Genomic DNA, 18,125 nt, shown 5'->3' on the forward strand with positions numbered 1-18,125 from the left:
ATCTTCCTGAAAGAATGTCTGCACAGGAAGTCTGTACAGAAGAGGGCGCTGCTCCCCTGTGACACAGCAGAAAAGACCCGGGGGCTTTTCACCAGTTGCCAGTGGAAATTGGGCCAACAATTCTGAGGTGTCTTTGGCAGAAACACTTCTTGCCGCGTCTACTGCCATTGTATTCAAGAAGCAAAATCAGAATTTTGATGACAAGTTGGCAATAATTTGCACAAGAAAAGCTCCATAATTTACCATCCTCCTCCACCCACCTCTCCCCCTTCTCTTACTGAGGGAAAAGTACACGGGGGAGTGTTGCTCAAATTCACAAATCCTAACCTAGATGTGATGCTTACTTCTTCTTTAGCCTTTGGCAACTTACTTAATCTCTTTCTGTCTTGTGTTTCTCATTTGAAAAATGAGGATAATAATACGTTCTTCTTTCCCAGAGTGGTGGTAAAGATTAATGCATTCTGAGGAACTTTGAAAGCAAAAAAAAAAACAAAAACAAAAACAAAAACAAAAAAAAAACAAGCCACTCACGTACAGCACAGTATTGTTTTCCTTTTCTTTTAAAAGAATAAAAGAACTTTCTGCCCAGAAGCACCACGAAGAAAAGATGTTTCTGGGCTCATACTCTTCAGCAGTATTTTTATGCTCAACTATTTGGTTAGGGGCCAGAGATCTACACTAACAAACAAGGTTAGTGAATATTTCCTGTTTGTCTTGGCTACCGAGCATCAAATGTCTCTTGTTTTCCTACCTGAACTGGGGATTTCTTCAAGTGAACTGCCACTTTCCTATCTTGCTCTCTCAGTGGTGCTATAATTGAATGTGTCCAGCATTCTTTTCTCTTAATGTAAGGCAATCTGATACTCTCCTTAGGTACTTTGAATGAATGTTATTCAAAGTTAATAAAAAGCTAATTAAAGAAAATGGAACTATCTAAAGCATACACCCAGTTACTTTCTGAATTTTTCCCCTAGTTTTCCAGCTAACTCTGAAATTAACCAAATATCATTCCAATCAAAAACTTGTTTAAGTTAACCAGCATCAATTAATCAATTTGTATTATTTGAGAACTAAAAACTCATAGAAATGAAGAAAGCTCTGGTTATGGCTAATAAGCAAGGCACTCCTAGGAGCAAAACTTATTAACATTCTACAAAAGTAAAAAATATATATAAATTAAAAAAAAAACAACGTTGGATAAAAGAGGAATTTGCTGAATTGCCAGAATAGAGTCGTATTTCTTAAAACAGCTCCCATCCTTGATTCAGTTCTACAAATGCAGATAGCCACTAAAGAAGAAGTTGAGTGATTCTGAAGGACATTCGTATAAAAATACAAATGCACATTGCCAATATTCTCATCTTTCTCTCTGATACCTATGGCCATTCTTGTATGTTCATGTGTCCCGAGCAAGGAGAAAAGCCAAGTCTTTTAAGAACCACTGGGCTTGGATCTAAACACTAATCCCGGGACAATCAGTGTGCCACTGTGGTTTCATTCCCAATGCAGGAATTCAGGAAAGTAAACTGACTTTAGCTCTCATTTATATCTTGTGATATCCAATAGGATCAAAACTCATGTGAGATTATTTTCCCAGTTACTGATGATGGAGTTGAAATATATAACTTCAGCAACAGGGAAGATCCTTTCAACGAACTCCTGACTTGTGAAATTGACATTAAGGATAAAGTATTTATTGAGCACAGATCATTGCCATGACAATAGTGTTTCAAACTAGTTGTCTGAAACTTGAGAGTGCTTCAAAATCACTTAGTGGGCTTCTTAAAGGACAAATTGCTGAGCCCACCACTAGGGTCTCTAATTTAGTAGGTCTGGGTGAGGCCCAATAATGTACATTTTTTATTTGATGCTGATACTGTTGGTTCTGGGACCATATTTTGAAAAAAGCTGTGCTAGGTCACGTTCTTGGCAATTTGAATTCAGTTGCGAATTTGAGAATTTTTTTTATTCTTGTTAAGCTTACATTCTAATAGGAAAAACAGAAAAAGAGAAAAAATATAAATATACAATATGATGTCAGGTAGTCCTGAGCATTATAAAGGAAAAAGAGCAGAGTATGGAATAAACACTAATAGAAAACACAGTGGGGGCGCCTGGGTGGCTCAGTCGGTTAAGCGTCCAACTTCGGCTCAGGTCATAATCTTGCGGTTTGTGAGTTCAAGACCCACGTCGGGCTCTGTGTTGACAGCTCGGAGCCTGGAGCCTGCTTCAGATTCTGCGTCTCCCTCTCTCTCTGCCCCTCCCCTGCTCACACTCTGTCTCTCTCTTTCAAAAATAAATAAACATTAAAAAAAAAAAAAAAGAAAACACAGTGTTTGAAAGCATGATCAAGGGAGCCACTCTGAGAAAGTAACATTTAAGCAGAGTTCTGAATTAAATAGAGGAGTAAGTCATCGAGATAAGAGATTTCCTGAGGAAAAACACCCTAAAACAGGAAAGATAGTGTTAAAAAGAGCTGAGTTTCTAACATAAGACAACAGTGTTCTAGCTAGTGCCTTGAAAGATGCACTAAACGTAATTATGACTCTATTGTCATTCAAATCTCCTGATTGATTGTGATCAGAACACCGGGGGATCTAATAGAATGATATTTGATTCATATAATCTTAGTAGAGCAGTAAACTGCTATTCCAGATATGTTCTTCTTGTTGCAGCAAATCCAGTCATCACCTGAAAACAGATATACTGCTAATGATCCATCAAATAAATTATTCTCCATTCTAATGAGAGTGTATAAATAAATGATGAATATAGGTGTGGCCAAAGATAAGACTATAATGCAATGTGTGTTGAAGGACGAAAATCATTTAAAAAGCTACAGACATCTTAACATGTGACAAAAGTTAGCACAGCAAAGCACTTCTATTTCCTTTCTTGTTCTTTTATTTATATTTATACATATTTTAATTAACTTTGTCTCTCAATTTTCTTTCTTTCTACTGTATCTAAAGTGTGTTGGTGGTTATTCAAGCACTCACCACTTAACCCATAGAGTGGAGAAAAAACAGAAAAATGAATTGGGTCAAAAGTAGAAGTGAAATGGACAGCTTCTAGACATAAAGTTCTCTATAGTAGCAATATAAGATTTGTCTCATTTTGAAAAGAACCTGGTGAAAAATGGCTCCATTATTTTTGGATGAGAACATTGTGGAAATCATAAGTGTAAGAAGGAAGGGGATGTAAGGCAGCACAAAGGAAAGGCACAATGAGCATGGGCTATTTTTGGCACATTCCTAAAAGATACCAATTTTCTTTGGGATAATTATCTTTCTCCTCTTGTGTGCTCAGAAGTCAGGTCACTGTGCTCTGCCATAATGGAAGCCGATATTGTCCCTAGAGTATGCTTCTGCTAGATACATATTCTCACTTGGGTATGGCCAAGAGGCTGCCTCATAATCCATTTTTGTACGATGGGACACCTTTTCTCAAGTGGAATGGCAAAAGAATGGAAGATACTATTGGAAACTATTATTTCTTTCAGTGAAAGAACTCAAGGTGAGTTTCTTTAAAAGATATTCTTAATGCAGATACTGCATTTTGCTGTCCCAAGACTGATAATTCCTCTGCCCTTTTTGCAAAGCCTGTGAGCACTTTTTCATCTCATATCTTCTCAACAATTTTCTTCTTAAAGTTTTTATGTAAAATTTTATATAATAAAATTACTATAATCTCATTTGAAAATTATTTCAAATGTGTATTGCCATTTATATTTATTATTTCATGAGTTGTTCATTGTAACATTTGCCTATTTTTCTTATATTCTGTTTTACCTTCTCTTGTTGTTTCAGGCTAGTTCTGTATATATTCTCCACACTAAAATTTATATTTTTATTTCTAAAAGACTTTTTTTTTTAAAGTTTATTTATATTTGAGAGAAAGAGTAAGTGGGGTAAGGGAGGAGAGAGAGGGAGACAGAGGATCCGAGGTGGGTTCTGCACTGACACCAGAGAGCTGGATGAGGGGCTCCAACTCCCCGAACTCCCGAACTGTGAGATCATGCCCTGAGTCAAAGTTGCCCCCTTAACGGACTGAACCACCCAGGTACACCAAAAATTTGTCTTTTTAAATGTAGCAAGTATATTATCCTTGCCTGCTGATGAAAAAAAAAATGTTTGTAGTATAGCTTTCCTTCAGAAATCACAAGTTCATGACAGTATAAATAAATATATATTTAGACAAATAAATATATATATTTTAGATGTTATAATTTTTAGCCTTTCAACATACCAATGGAAATATTTTTTCCGTACTTCTAAAACTTTTCTAGTTTTGCTTTTATACTTAGCACTTCATAGGAAACATATACAATGTAAGGCAGACAAATTTTTGTTTAAATAGATGAAAAATTTTCTCAGCACTATTTTTGAATAGGTAACACTTTCCCAATTGACATAGGATTCCACAGTTTTATCGTCCCTTGCATTTATTTCCGCAATAGCATATTCTCCTAATCTTATTTATTTACTTATCTACTTACTATCATTTTGCCCCAAGTGGAATTCAAGCTTCATGAGGGCAGTGAACTCATCTGTCTTCTTAGACACTTCATTTTCAGAGCCTACAAGTTGCTGGCATAGTAGCTAACAAAAAATATCTATAGAAAAATTTTTAAAAATACCCAACTGAGCAATTACATTTATTTGAGTAAAGTTTGAATATGTATATACATAGATGTATATACGCATACACAGACACACGAACATCACTATATATACACATATATGTGCATGTACATACACACGTTTGTGTATATATGGGTATATTATTTAGGCAACTGCTAAATTTGAATATATTTGATCTATCTGGAGGATGAATTAAAACCCCTTAGTGCTATTTTGTTTTTCTCAAGATGCTGTTTTTTTTATAGGCTATATATATTTAAATATATTATATTATATTATTAGTTGCTTAAGAAATAACAATGGTTGGGACACCTGGGTGGCTCAGGCAGTTAAGCATCCAACTTTGGCTCAGGTCATGATCTTGTGGTTCTGTGAGTTCAAGCCCCACTCTGGGTGAGTTTGAGCCCTGCTATGGGCTCTGAACCCTTCCCCACGCCCTGCACCTCACTCACTCGTGTGCTCTCTCTCTCTCTCAAAAATAAATATATTAACTAATTAAATAAAATAAAAAATAAAATTGTATTAAAAAAAAGAAATAACAATGGTTATTTATTTTGAATGGTACCTATATCATTAATACACCTATGTCTCATTAAATTTTTGTCTTAAATATATTGCATAATTTACTTTGGTTTCAGGATTTTTTGAGTTTTCTCAAGCCTATATTTTTGGTACTTCTCTGTCACTTTGTTATAGATCGTGTTGATACATACTATTGCCTGATGTAGGCCTGATGTAGATAATGTTGAATAAGTGAGTAACTACACACAATGTCACTATTCTATTCTGCAGATTTATTGGAAATTAATAATGCTTTCAAGTGTTTTCTTTTTTTATAACGAACTTCCAACAATCCTTGACATATTATCAGTGAGAAATAGCTTAAATAGGAAGAACTGTGTAACATTTTTCAGTACCACCTTGGGGACTAACCAGGGGTAAAGGTAGGCTGCTTTTTCTGTGCCTTATTACTATTAATGGACCCACCTACACTTGTTCCTCAAAAATAACATTTAGTCACACGAACTTCTATCTTCTCATTACCTAAGAACAAACCTGACATGAATATTTGAGAGAAAGTGCAAAATAACAAAGGGCTAATATGTTTGAACACAATACATGATTTACATCCTGAAGGAATTTCACTTGTCGAATTAAGATTTGATGCTTTGATCATGTCTGGTATTATGTAATACTTTTAGTCATTTTTTTAAGTTGGCTCAATCCAAACCATGCATAGTTTTACATGGGTATTCATATTTTAATTCTGAAGTCACTTTTTCAGAGACTTTTCCCTGAATTATTGTGTTGTTTATTATTCAAATGGAAAGACCAAATAATGAGAAAGAAAAAAATTCAAGGCATTGGCGATATTGAACATGGAGACCTGGTTTCAGGTAAAAGCGAAACTTTATTTTACAATATTTTCCAAGAAAATATTCATCTTTTCTATCCTCATTGTGATAATGGAATTTTGTTAAAGAATGTACTATTTTTTGTGAGGGAGAAGGGCCAAAAACATTTTTGTTGAGAGAGGTGATTTTCAGTTAAAAGCATGAGTTAGATTCATTGTTTTGTGGAGTGAACAGTTTCATAAAATATGATGCGAATTATTGTTTGCTTTCAGCAATTTAATTAAAAGCTCAAACAAGTAAAGCCCACAGGAGATTTCTACCAAAGGCTAATTTATTGCTAAATGCTATTCTGAGTAGTACAGCACAGAAAGTAGAATGTCTGGTGTAAATAGCCTGATTTATGAAGGGAATTGATAAATTTAGCAGTTCTTAGAAGGTATACCTTTCTATGTTGCCTGATCTCTTAAATATTCATGTTAGGTCTGTCCTCAGCTAATGAAAGGATGGGAATTCTTGTGATTAAATGTTGTTCTTGAGGGACAAGTGTAGGTGGACCCATTAGCAACTTTAAGTTTAACTCAGTCTTACACCATTCCACCATTCTGTCAAGCCAAGATGGTGGGGAATATAATGAGATCAGTGAATTACATGAGCCTGGGCCTCTTGCCACCATTCTCCCGGTGTGGAGTGAGCTCCTTGATCAGAAGTAATGCTTTGTGGAACATCACAATGCAGATAAGGTGTTCTGGAAATCCACAAATGGTCATTTTGGCAGAAACATTGCTTTCAGGGAAGGCAGATCCAAACAGAGAGTAAGTGTCTATTCCAGTAAAACAAAATGCTGTCCCTTCTATGATGGCAGTGGTCCAGTTTAATCAATCCTTCACCAGAGAGCTGGCTGACCATGCAGGGAATGGTGCCATATCAGGGACTCAGGTTGGTCTCTCCTGGTGACAGATTAGCACTCAGCAGGGGCATAGCCGGGTCAGACTTGATAATTGGAAGTCCATGTTGACGAGCCCAGGCATAACCTTCATCTCTTCCACTTTGTTCAAGAGCCTTTGGATGATGACACTAGTAGCTACGGAAAGAGCCAACTGGCATCCACAGACTGCGCCACACGATCCACTTGACGATTAAGATCCTCCTCAGCTGAGGTCACGCTATGGTGCACATTCTCATAGTACTCAAATATCTTTATGATTTTTGCCCATTCAGAGAGGTCTATCCACTTTTGGTAGATTTATTAACAGGAATGGAGAAAAAGACATATGCCAAATTAATAAAAACATACCAAATACTGAGAGATGTGGTAATTTGCTCAAACAGTGAAACCACATCTGGCACAACAGCTGCAATTGGAGTCACTACCTTGTAAAGTTTACTATGATCCACTGTCATTTCCAGGGTCCATCTTGCCTGTCCTCACGGGCCTCACTGGGAGGTTGAGTGGCTATGTGTTGAAAATCACCAACCTTGTATTTTTCAGGTTCTTTATGGTGTTACTAATCTCTGAAATTCCTCAATACTGCAATCAAAATTACAGCATTGCTTTTGATCTACTATTTTCTCATGTAGAGGCAGTTCTAATGTCTTCCCCTTGGCCTTTCCAATTACAGGGAAACAATGTGCAGATTCTGCCTGCTACTGAGTGTGTCCATTTCAATTATGCATTCCAGAACTGGAGAAATAACCATCTCCAGTGGGATTCAGGAACGCACTGGGCCCACTGTGAGATGAACTAGCTAAAACTCCATTGATCACCTGACATTCACATGCCTCTTCTCTGACTAGTGGACCATAGTGACCTTCTGGGTCTCCTGGAATTAGTATCAGTTCAGAGCTAGTGTCCAAAAGTCTCCCAAAGGTCTAATTGTTTTCTTTTCTCTAATGCACAGTTACCCTGCTACAAAGCCATATGTCCCTTTGGAGAAGACTGGGAGGAAGACTATAAATTTTTGGTAGTGTACCATGGTCCTTTTTTAAGGAGTTCTTGGTCTATAAGCTGGCTCAAGTCTGGGACTCAATGAGTATCATGGCTCTCTGTTTTTTTTTTTTTTTTTTTTTTTTTTTATTTTTATTTTTGGGACAGAGAGAGACAGAGCATGAACGGGGGAGGGGCAGAGAGAGAGGGAGACACAGAATCGGAAACAGGCTCCAGGCTCCGAGCCATCAGCCCAGAGCCTGACGCGGGGCTCGAACTCACGGGCCGCGAGATCGTGACCTGGCTGAAGTCGGACGCTCAACCGACTGCGCCACCCAGGCGCCCCTCTCTGTTTTGTTTTTCAGGTAAGGCTTTCATTTATTTGATCTAGAACTTGTATGCTTATATAGATCTTATTTCACATCTAAGAACACCATGATCAGCTAGCCAACTTTATGGGTCTGGGTGTTTCAGACCATTGTGACTGCAGCTTTGAATCTACTCTCCAATACAGTAACCATGCACACCTTGGTTTAACATTTGAGTGCTGTCTTTGGTGCCTGCACCCTGAGATTCGATAACTCCTGTTGCATTTGGGTTTTTTATTAAATAACTGCAATTCCTATTGTAAGCTCTGACCTACAGAGAAGAGTGATCACAGGGCCTTTTAAGAATGCTGAGGCTCTCCTCACAACTTTATTTTTTTACATTAGTGGTAAAAGGTATGTTCTAGAGTCTTTCAGCATAGGTGAGTGCCCTTAAATGATATGCCCTAATATTCTTATTTCCCTAAGCCTTTGAATTCCTTTCTCTACATTAAGCCAGAGCAGATCTAGCATTTCTAATTTGCTCACTGTGGATCACCTCTCAGGCCATGTTTCAGCTAACAAATCAAATAAACTATTAGACCTCTTTCTAACTTCTCGAACTTCAACATTAAATGCAGAAGCTCTAGTTAGTGAGCATGTATCACTAAATTTAGCCATATAGAACTTTACATGTTTTTATGTTTATTTTTGAGAGAGAGAGAGACAGAGAGACAGAGAGACAGAGTGTGAGCAGGGGAGGGACAGAGAGAGAAGGAGACACCTAATCTGAAGCAAGCTCCAGGCTCGGAGCTGTCAGCACAGAGCCTAACGAAGGGCTCCAACTCATGAGCTGTGAGATCATGACCTAAGCCAAAGTCGAATGCTTAACCAACGGAGCCAGGCACCCAGGTGCCGCTCGAACTTTATGTTCCTTCCACCACTATTCTATACCCTTAATACACAATTCCACACATGTTCCCTGGATTTTTGTCTGAATGAACTAGAAAACACAAATAGTTCTTTTGTATTGTAACACACCTCCTCATGGAGTACGTTTTGTACCATACCTTTAATGGTCTGATATGACCTCAATCTAGTTATGGTCCAGAAGCATAAAGAACTACTGTAGGTGGGCCCTATGGAAAATCTGCATTGTCTTGCATGGTAACTGGTGGCCATCACCATTCCCTCAGGTAAAGCATGGTTAATTCTCCCCAGTGTGTGTAAAGAGGCTGCCACCACTGGGGTGAGGGAGGGGAGCTGCTTTTACTGGAAAGGTGTAAATCACTTCTTCAGGGGGTCAGGAGATTGCTTCCACTAGGGGTAGGGAGGCCAATTATTCCAGATAATTTCTCACATCTCATTGAAATGTTCGGTAAACATAATTTTAATGTTTGAACACTATCTCATTGTATGGATTAAACATGATTGTTTTAATTATTCCTCTATTGTTGAAGATTTTATTTCATTCTTAAATTTTTACTATATAAATAATGCACTATCATAAATCTTTGCCAGAGTTTTGGGTAGCTTTCCCTAAAAGAAAGTTATTCAACTGTAATTACCGGTTCAAAAAAAGAGAACATTTTAGAAGCCTTTGGCACACATTTGTAAAGTGCTTTATGAAAAAATTGAATACACTTACTTTCCAACAGGTGGTGGATGATAACCTCACACACGCCAGCCAGCATTGAGTGTTATGCTTTGCCTAACATTATAGTAAAGATCGCACGTACTAGTAATGAAATTGAATATATTTATGAATTATCAGATTTTGTGTTTTCCCTTTCCAGGTTTTTTATTGGGCTCTGCATGTCTGATGGTCTTGAATGACTAAGTTAGTGATTTTTCCATACCTGGTTCAAAGAAACGGATAATAAGACATTTATTCTGGCCCACTGTGTTAGCAATTGATTCAGAAGCATGAACACTGATAGAATGATTTGAGATAAAAAAGTAGGATCCAAATGTAAATATTTTCTTGAATTTCTAGGAATGTTGAGGATCCTGCTCCTTAGAACTTGCCCTATCTGAGGATTCCCACACAATTTTCCAAGGGAAGTTTTATCAATAGCTTCTCAACAAAGTAGGGAAAAGACATATTTTAATTTAATATTAGGAAGAGAATTTGAGTGATTAGATATGAAAAAAGGAAGATGCAATCTTCCCAGGAACTTCTTATAATAAATATTTATGATTATGTAACTTGATGGATTTGAAGCACTTTCATATTCACCATTTCATTCAATATTTATAATAATCAAGGAAGGAGGAGAAAGATATCAACAGATAAAAATCATACAAAATAGGGTGGATCCATCCAGCATATGAAATTATGAAACATTCCATTTCCTATGTTGTGAAATAATAATGGTTCTAGAAGATAATAGCACAATGAAGAGAGATAAATAAAAGACTGAATATGTAAACATGACAACATCTGTCTTTAAATCCATTGCTGTACCCTCTTCCTAAGAGAAAAATCAGGTAGGGAGGGAAAATGTTCCCTTGCATTTCACAAGACTATTATTAGCCAGGATGAATAACCAGAGATCTATGCATTGGAAAGAGAGGCCAGTGGAGACGATTTTATCTCAGAGCATCACCCGGGCCAAAAGCTGTTAAATCCCTGCTTGGCTAGTTCTCATATTAATAATGGTGGGACCACTCCAACTTGATGAGGACTAAGGTGATGTGAGTGATGGAGGCTTAACAGAACCGGTAAACAAAGTCTTTTGCTGTGGTTGGCACCTCTATAGAATCTACGGAAGCTAGTGGCCACAAAGTCCTCCTTTGGTTGACTCCAACAGGTAACAGTAACCATAACTTTGTTCGTGGACGGGGATAAGGTACTCCCAGAATTATTTGGAATTGCTTCCGAAATTATCTTGGACAGAGGAACTCTGTAAGGGGCCAGTGTTCCAGCCAGTCAGAGGCCTCAAGAGCCATTACAATTTCAGTATCATAATAATCACTTCATAGAGGATATGCCCCACTCAAAATTATGCCCTTAATTTCTCCTTGCACACATAATGGTTTACCTTAAACCATGGTTTCTTTCTGCTAAGTGGTCCCACTTCTTGGACAGTGTTGATTGGAACAGAGTAGACATCTGACACAAGCTTTGCAGATCATTGAAATGTAAATAATGTAGCCAGGAAACTGGGAGGTGTCCACCTTTATTCACTGTGTGAACTTTGGCTACCTGGATCCCTAGGATCCTGACGGCAATTCGACCCTGGTTCTGGCCTCATTGTAAGTCATCGGCATCCCTGCTCTTGAAACCTACTATCTTTTGGTGACTTCATCATTTTGGTTTACAGTCTATCTGGTCAGTTCATGATATCAGTTTTGATAAAAAGATATATATATATATAGTCCCAACTAATTATATATTGTTAGTGTTATAAGAACTTGATGAAACCGGAACATTTGCATCGTGGCCCATCATATTATTGGCATTTGATTTTTTCCGTATCATCATCCTTTTTTACATGATGTGTTATAACAATTTATTTTTTATATTTTATCTTTATGTAATTATATAATATTTTAGTACACATTACAATTTTATTGAATTATCTTCTTGTAAAATAAGAACAACATCTTATATTCTTTAAGTCCATGTTCTGGACTTTATTTCTGAGAACCTAAGTAGGAGGAAACCATTTTATCTGGAATGTTATGAGGTAGTCAAACATTAGTTGGGAGGTGAAATATACAAAATTTAAGATCTGCGTGCCTTCTAACACTCTGGATCTGAAGGAACTACTGTATATCAGATATTAAGCTTTCAATTTTATTTCACAAATAAAGATATTTGTTGTTATTAGCATTCTACCATAGGACAACTTGCAAAAATATAAACTCCCATAGAAAAGATTCAGTGTTTAGTCCCAGCATTCTCCGTGGGTAGAAGACAGATGAAGGAAAAACAACAACAACAACGTCTCTTCAAGGTGGGAACAAACATAGACAAGCTAACAGGCTTGAATGAACTTTGATCTGCAGCAGAAGCTTCCTGCGGTTCCTGACTTCACAGAGACAGAGGGGTAATGAGATTCCTGCAGAGGAACACAGCGAACTAAAGGTAGATTCATTGAGCCCAATGTGGTTGCTGTGCATTAATTTTCAGATAATGGAGCATAACTAAAATAGATGCAGGCTGAGGACTGCAATGTAGGCTTCAACTTTAGAGGAAGTCAGTGGGGCATGAATGAGTGTAGATGGTCCTCCTTGCCGGTGACTTCAAAAAAGAATCGAGGGCTGATGCTATTAGAATCAGATGTGCCACTGTGGCTTATTAGCTGTGTTTTAGGAAGATAAAATTGTATGATTCATTTATAAAAGGACATTGAATATAAACAGAAACACTACTTTGGTGTAGCGTCTTGAATGTTTTCTGATGGTAATTTTATAGAATGTTTATTCCTTTACTCAGTGCATAAATACAATTAAATATTTGCTATTTGTCAGGCCCTGTGCATGGAGAGATGCACAAAACATTGTTCCTATCCTCTAGGATAGGAGTCTACTCCCGTTCAGAGACTACTTAGCGAAGTAAAACACCAGAAGAAAGTGGAGATGCTTGTAACATGCGTATGGGTGTACAGGGTGATGGGTATGGAGGGAATGACATCACTGGGCTCACACAGGGGAAGGGGTTTCCAGAAAAGATTTTTTCATGCCATCTTTGGCCTCAATGTTTCTCATAGCAGGTAAAAATAGCTTTTTTTTCCTACTTTATTGCACAGCTGAAATCTGAGAAGTATGATATTTCTAACTTAGTTTATGTATATTTACTTCAGTGCAATATTCTTGGACTCTGTAGTAAACTCAAAATTATTTTTTAAGAGAAGTAGATACCCCACAAAGGATTTATAGTTGTTTCTCTGTGGCAGCCTTAAGGATTAATAAAAAGGCTTCTAACAGGGGCGCCTGGGTGGCTCAGTCGGTTAAGCGTCCGGCTTTGGCAGTTCGTGAGTTCAAACCCAGCGTGGGGCTCTGTGCTGACAGCTTAGAGCCTGGAACCTGCTGCGGATTCTGAGTCTCCCTCTCTCTGTCCCTCCCCAGCTCACACTCTGTCTCTCCCTCTCTCTCTCTCTCTCTCAAAAATAAATAAGCATTAAAAAAAAAAAAAGGACTGGGGCGCCTGGGTGGCTCAGTCGGTTGAGCGGCCGACTTCGGCTCAGGTCATGATCTCACGGTCCGTGAGTTCGAGCCCCGCGTCGGGCTCTGTGCTCACAGCTCAGAGCCTGGAGCCTGTTTCAGATTCTGTGTCTCCCTCTCTCTGACCCTCCCCTGTTCATGCTCTGTCTCTCTCTGTCTAAAAAATAAATAAACGTTAAAAAAAATTAAAAAAAAAAAAAAAAAAAAGGACTCTGGATTATGTCAATTGTTCCTGGATTATGTCAATTGTTCCATGAGATAATTTCCACAAATTTCAGTGTACCCACATAGGTATGTGAATGTGTGTATATATATGTATGTGTATGTCTGTATACACCCATACACACACACACATATATATATGTGTGTGTGGGTGTGTGGGTGTATATATATATATATATATGTGTGTGTGTGTGTGTATATATATACATATACGTATATATATACACACACATATATGTATACATATATATATGTATATATATATATATGTATGTATCCATACACACCCCACACACACACACACACACAGGATATTGAAATTAAGATGCATCTGAATATTTTTTTCCAGGCCATATACAAGGTAGGCTTGCTAGAAAGAAGTGTGTCATAGTGACAGGTTGTTTTGATCCTCCTGCCCCTTGGAGGTGGATTGAACATAAGATGTGTTCCCAAGGAATCAAGTTTAGGAACGGAAAAATGGTGACTTTATAAGGAGAAAACTGGCAAACACTTACTTAACCAGTGATGTCGTGTGGATATCATGTACACCCTGATGTAATGAGATGAGAAGGACACTTCATTTCTTTGATACTCTTTCTAAAAAACCAGAACCCCTATTCAATAGTGAGATATATTAGACAAATCTAGAGTGGAGAATCTACAGGGTGTGTGGATAGCACTCCTCAAGAATGTTTTTCAATGTTTCCTTGAAAAACAAGGAAAACCTGAGAAACCATCACAGACCAGAGGAGACTGGTGAGACACGATTGATAATACAATGTGGTGTCCTGGATTGGAGCCCATAAGAGAGGGAGGACTTTAATGACAAGATCGGCAAAATCTAAATAAAGTCTGAAGTTTAGTTAATAGTCATTAGCAAAGCTGGTTTATAAATTTTGACAAAACTTAGTTTGTACCACAACAATGTAAAGTGCAAATAAAGGGAAAAATTGAATGAGATGTATTTGTGAACTTTTTACTATCTTTGTGATATTTCCATAAATCTAAAAATTTTCCCCTCATATTAAGAAAAGTCCACTTAGAGAGCTATCTAATATGATAGTGATAATGCCTAATTTCTGATATATCATTTTTTAAGTTTTATTTCAAACCAGTCCAAGAAATGAAGAAGAATGTGTTGTAATTTAATGAGAATGTGTTGTTGAGATTTTGTAGCTGTGTGTCAAAAAGAACCCATCATAATAAGTGACAGAAATTATTAATACCCACAACTGAACAGATATAAGCAATCTCACTGAAGTGAAATATGCCTTCAGTGCCTTCAGGGTTTAAGGGGGTTTTTTTTGTTTGTTTTTTTGTTTTTGTTTTTGTTTTTTTTTTTTCATTTCTTTTCCCTGTAATTAGCTACATTTATCAGGGAGATAGAGATAGATGACAATCTACAAAAGTCATTTAAATTTATTACAGAATTTTTTCAGACACCCTTCAAATACTGTCAACCCAACAAATTAAAAAAATAAAGCGATATGCACAATTATTCCAAATTTCTGTATTTATATGAGCTGTCGTGTCTTAATTTTTTAATGTTTATTTATTTTTGAGAGAGAGAGAGAGAGACAGAATGTGAGCAGGCAAGAGGCAGAGAGAGAGGGAGGCACAGAATCTGAAGCAGGCTTCAGGCTCTGAGCTGTCAGCACAGAGCCCGATGTGGGGCTTGAACCCACAAACTGCAAGATCATGACCTCAGTTGAAGTTGGCTGCTTAACTGACTGAGCCACCCAGGTGCCCCCTTTCTTTTTTTACTTTTAATTTTTTTAATGGGTTGTCTTGTCTTAAAAAGAAGATTAGATTTATATATTTTTTTCTTATTGTATATAAATAGTAAACAAAATACGTTACAAAAAAAATTAACCTATACTGAAAAGCCTGAACGGTATAATTTCATGCAGTTGTACTGTTATATATATTGCATATATATAATAATATACAATGATATTATATAATATTGTTTATATAATATGTTATATTATATATGTATGTTTTATGTTTTTAATTGTTAATTTATTTAGCATGAGCTGGGTGGGTCAGATAGAGAGGGAGAGAGAAAGAATTCCAAGCAGACTCCATGATGCCAGCTGCAGAGCCCAACGTGAGGACTGAACCCAAGAACTGTGAGATCATGACCTGAGCCGAAATCTAGAGTTGGATGCTTAACGGACTGAGCCAAGCAGGTGCCCCTCTATAAGTATGTTTTAAATGAACACTTTTGAGATAGAGTTTCTTTTTTCTTAACTTTCTTAACTTCAAACCCTCATTTAAAGCCTCCTCACTATCAGCACTTTGCAAGCATTTTTAGAGGAAGCATTTTTAGAGGCATCAATATCCAAATTTTTGAGGCTCACAGTTGTCATGCACAACTCTATAGACTCTTTCTAGTTTGTTTCAGCTCATGGTTAAAGTCACAGCGTGGATCTCATTATCACACTCTTCTCTTGGACCACAGCAACTAGAAGAAGGGTGCTGTCATAAAAAGGAGTGAAAGAAGATAGTGAGTTGAACTTTTTGAAAGCACTGATATCAACCAGTTTTCATGAAAACAAGAATGGCAATTTCACATGGTCCAGCCTAATACCCAAGTATTATAGCATTATTCTCCTCATATTTTTCTACCGTTTTCTCACCTACTGAAACTGCCTTTATCTATCCTGCTATTTGACTTCTTACTAATCCCTGGTAATCAACCTGGAATTAATTTAGAATTTTTTAGCCAGTGTAATGGGAGTATAAAATCCTAGAGTCATGGCTGTTCTTTTCATTTGTGGTATAATTTGGTAACACATTTCTCTGGCTCCCTAAGCTCAGTTTATTCACGGGGAAAACTTTCTCTCTCTAGGCTGGGGTCACCAGCAGTCTGAATCTCAAGGTCAACCATTACAACCATTACAGGTCCTCATTAGAAATCATTCTTTTAGCAAGTAATTGATAAGTCCTATGTTTCTGGCACTATGCAGTATTCTGATGATAATTGGTAAAGAAAAAAACATTGACCCTCATTGAGCCTACTGTTTAATAAGAAAACCTTTCAGAAAATGAGTAAATAAATGCAAGAAAGCAAAATTGAATTAAACATAAGAGTTTTGAAGAATGCAAACAGGATGCCCTAGAATGATAGACTATTAGTGACTCGGTAGAAGGGGGCCTCTCTCTCACTCTTTCTCTCCCTGTGTTTATTTTCCCCATCCAACCTCTATTTCCTCACTACTGCTTCAGTGTTGGTTAATTTTGCTAAAGAAAGTCAAAATACATGACTGATTGTTTTAATTATAATAGATTCTGTTTGAACTTTATGGCTATTTATGAGCCCTAAATTAAAGGACTGTTAAGGAGCAAAGACATTTTTTAATGATGCTTTAAATATTTTTCCATATTTAAACAGTATGGTTTGGAGAGCTGGTTCACTTCATTCAAGTTCCTTATTTCTGAGGGGCTGTTTTGAAGAAAGAGCAGAGGGGCACCTGGGTGGCTCAGTCACCAACCTGACTCTTGGTTTCAGTTGAGGTCATGATCTCACAGGTTCATGAGTTTGAGCCCCACACTGGGCTCTGCTCTGACAGCGTGGAGGCTGTTTGGGATTCTCTCTCCTTCTCTCTTTTTCTGCCCCTCCACTGCTTGCTCTCTATTTCTCTCTTAAAATAAATAATAAAAATTAAAAAAAAAAAGAGGAGAAGCAGAATATGAGAAGAGAGCAGATACCAGCAAGAAAAGGAGTTTGGACATTGCCACAGAGAGAATTGGGGTCTGGGAGACCCCTCAAAACAACTAACCTCTTCTTTGGTCTTCCATTGCTTCCTGCACTTTAAGCGCCACCCTACCCTCCTTTTGCTCATTTTACTTGGTTTGCTCGTGTTTGCTTGGTGGTTCTCAGGGAACAATCTTTTGAAAGCTTGCCTTTCCATTATTCTCAGCAGCTAAAATTTTCTTTTTGTTTGGTCATTTGACAAAATACAGCATTCTTTCTTGATAAAAACCCTAAAGAAAGTAGGGATAGAAGGATCATATCTCAAGATCGTAAAAGTCAAATATGAAAGACCCACTGCTAATATCATCCTCCATGGGGAAAACTGACAGTTTTCCTCCTAACATCAGGAACACGACAGGGATGTCCATTCTCTCCACTGTTATTCAACATAGTATTGGAAGTCCTAGCCTCAGCAATCAGACAACACAAAGGGGAAAAAAATAGCATCCAAATCAGCCAGAAAGAAGTCAAACTTTCACTCTTTGCAGATGACATGATACTCTATATGGAAAATCCAAAAGATTCCACCAAAAAACTGCTAGAACTGATCCATGAATTCAGCAAAGTCACAGGATATAAAATCAATACACAGAAATCGGTTGCATTCCTATACACCAACAATGAAGCAACAGAAAGAGAAATCAAGGAATTGATCTGATTTACAATTGCACTAAAAACCGTAAAATACTTAGGAATAAACCTAACCAAAGAGGTGAAAAATCTATACACTGAAAACTATAGAAA

The sequence above is a fragment of the Panthera pardus genome, unplaced genomic scaffold (genome assembly GCF_024362965.1).
Source record: "Panthera pardus isolate Hobbes unplaced genomic scaffold, ASM2436296v1 HiC_scaffold_22, whole genome shotgun sequence".
Classification (NCBI taxonomy): Eukaryota; Metazoa; Chordata; class Mammalia; order Carnivora; family Felidae; genus Panthera; species Panthera pardus.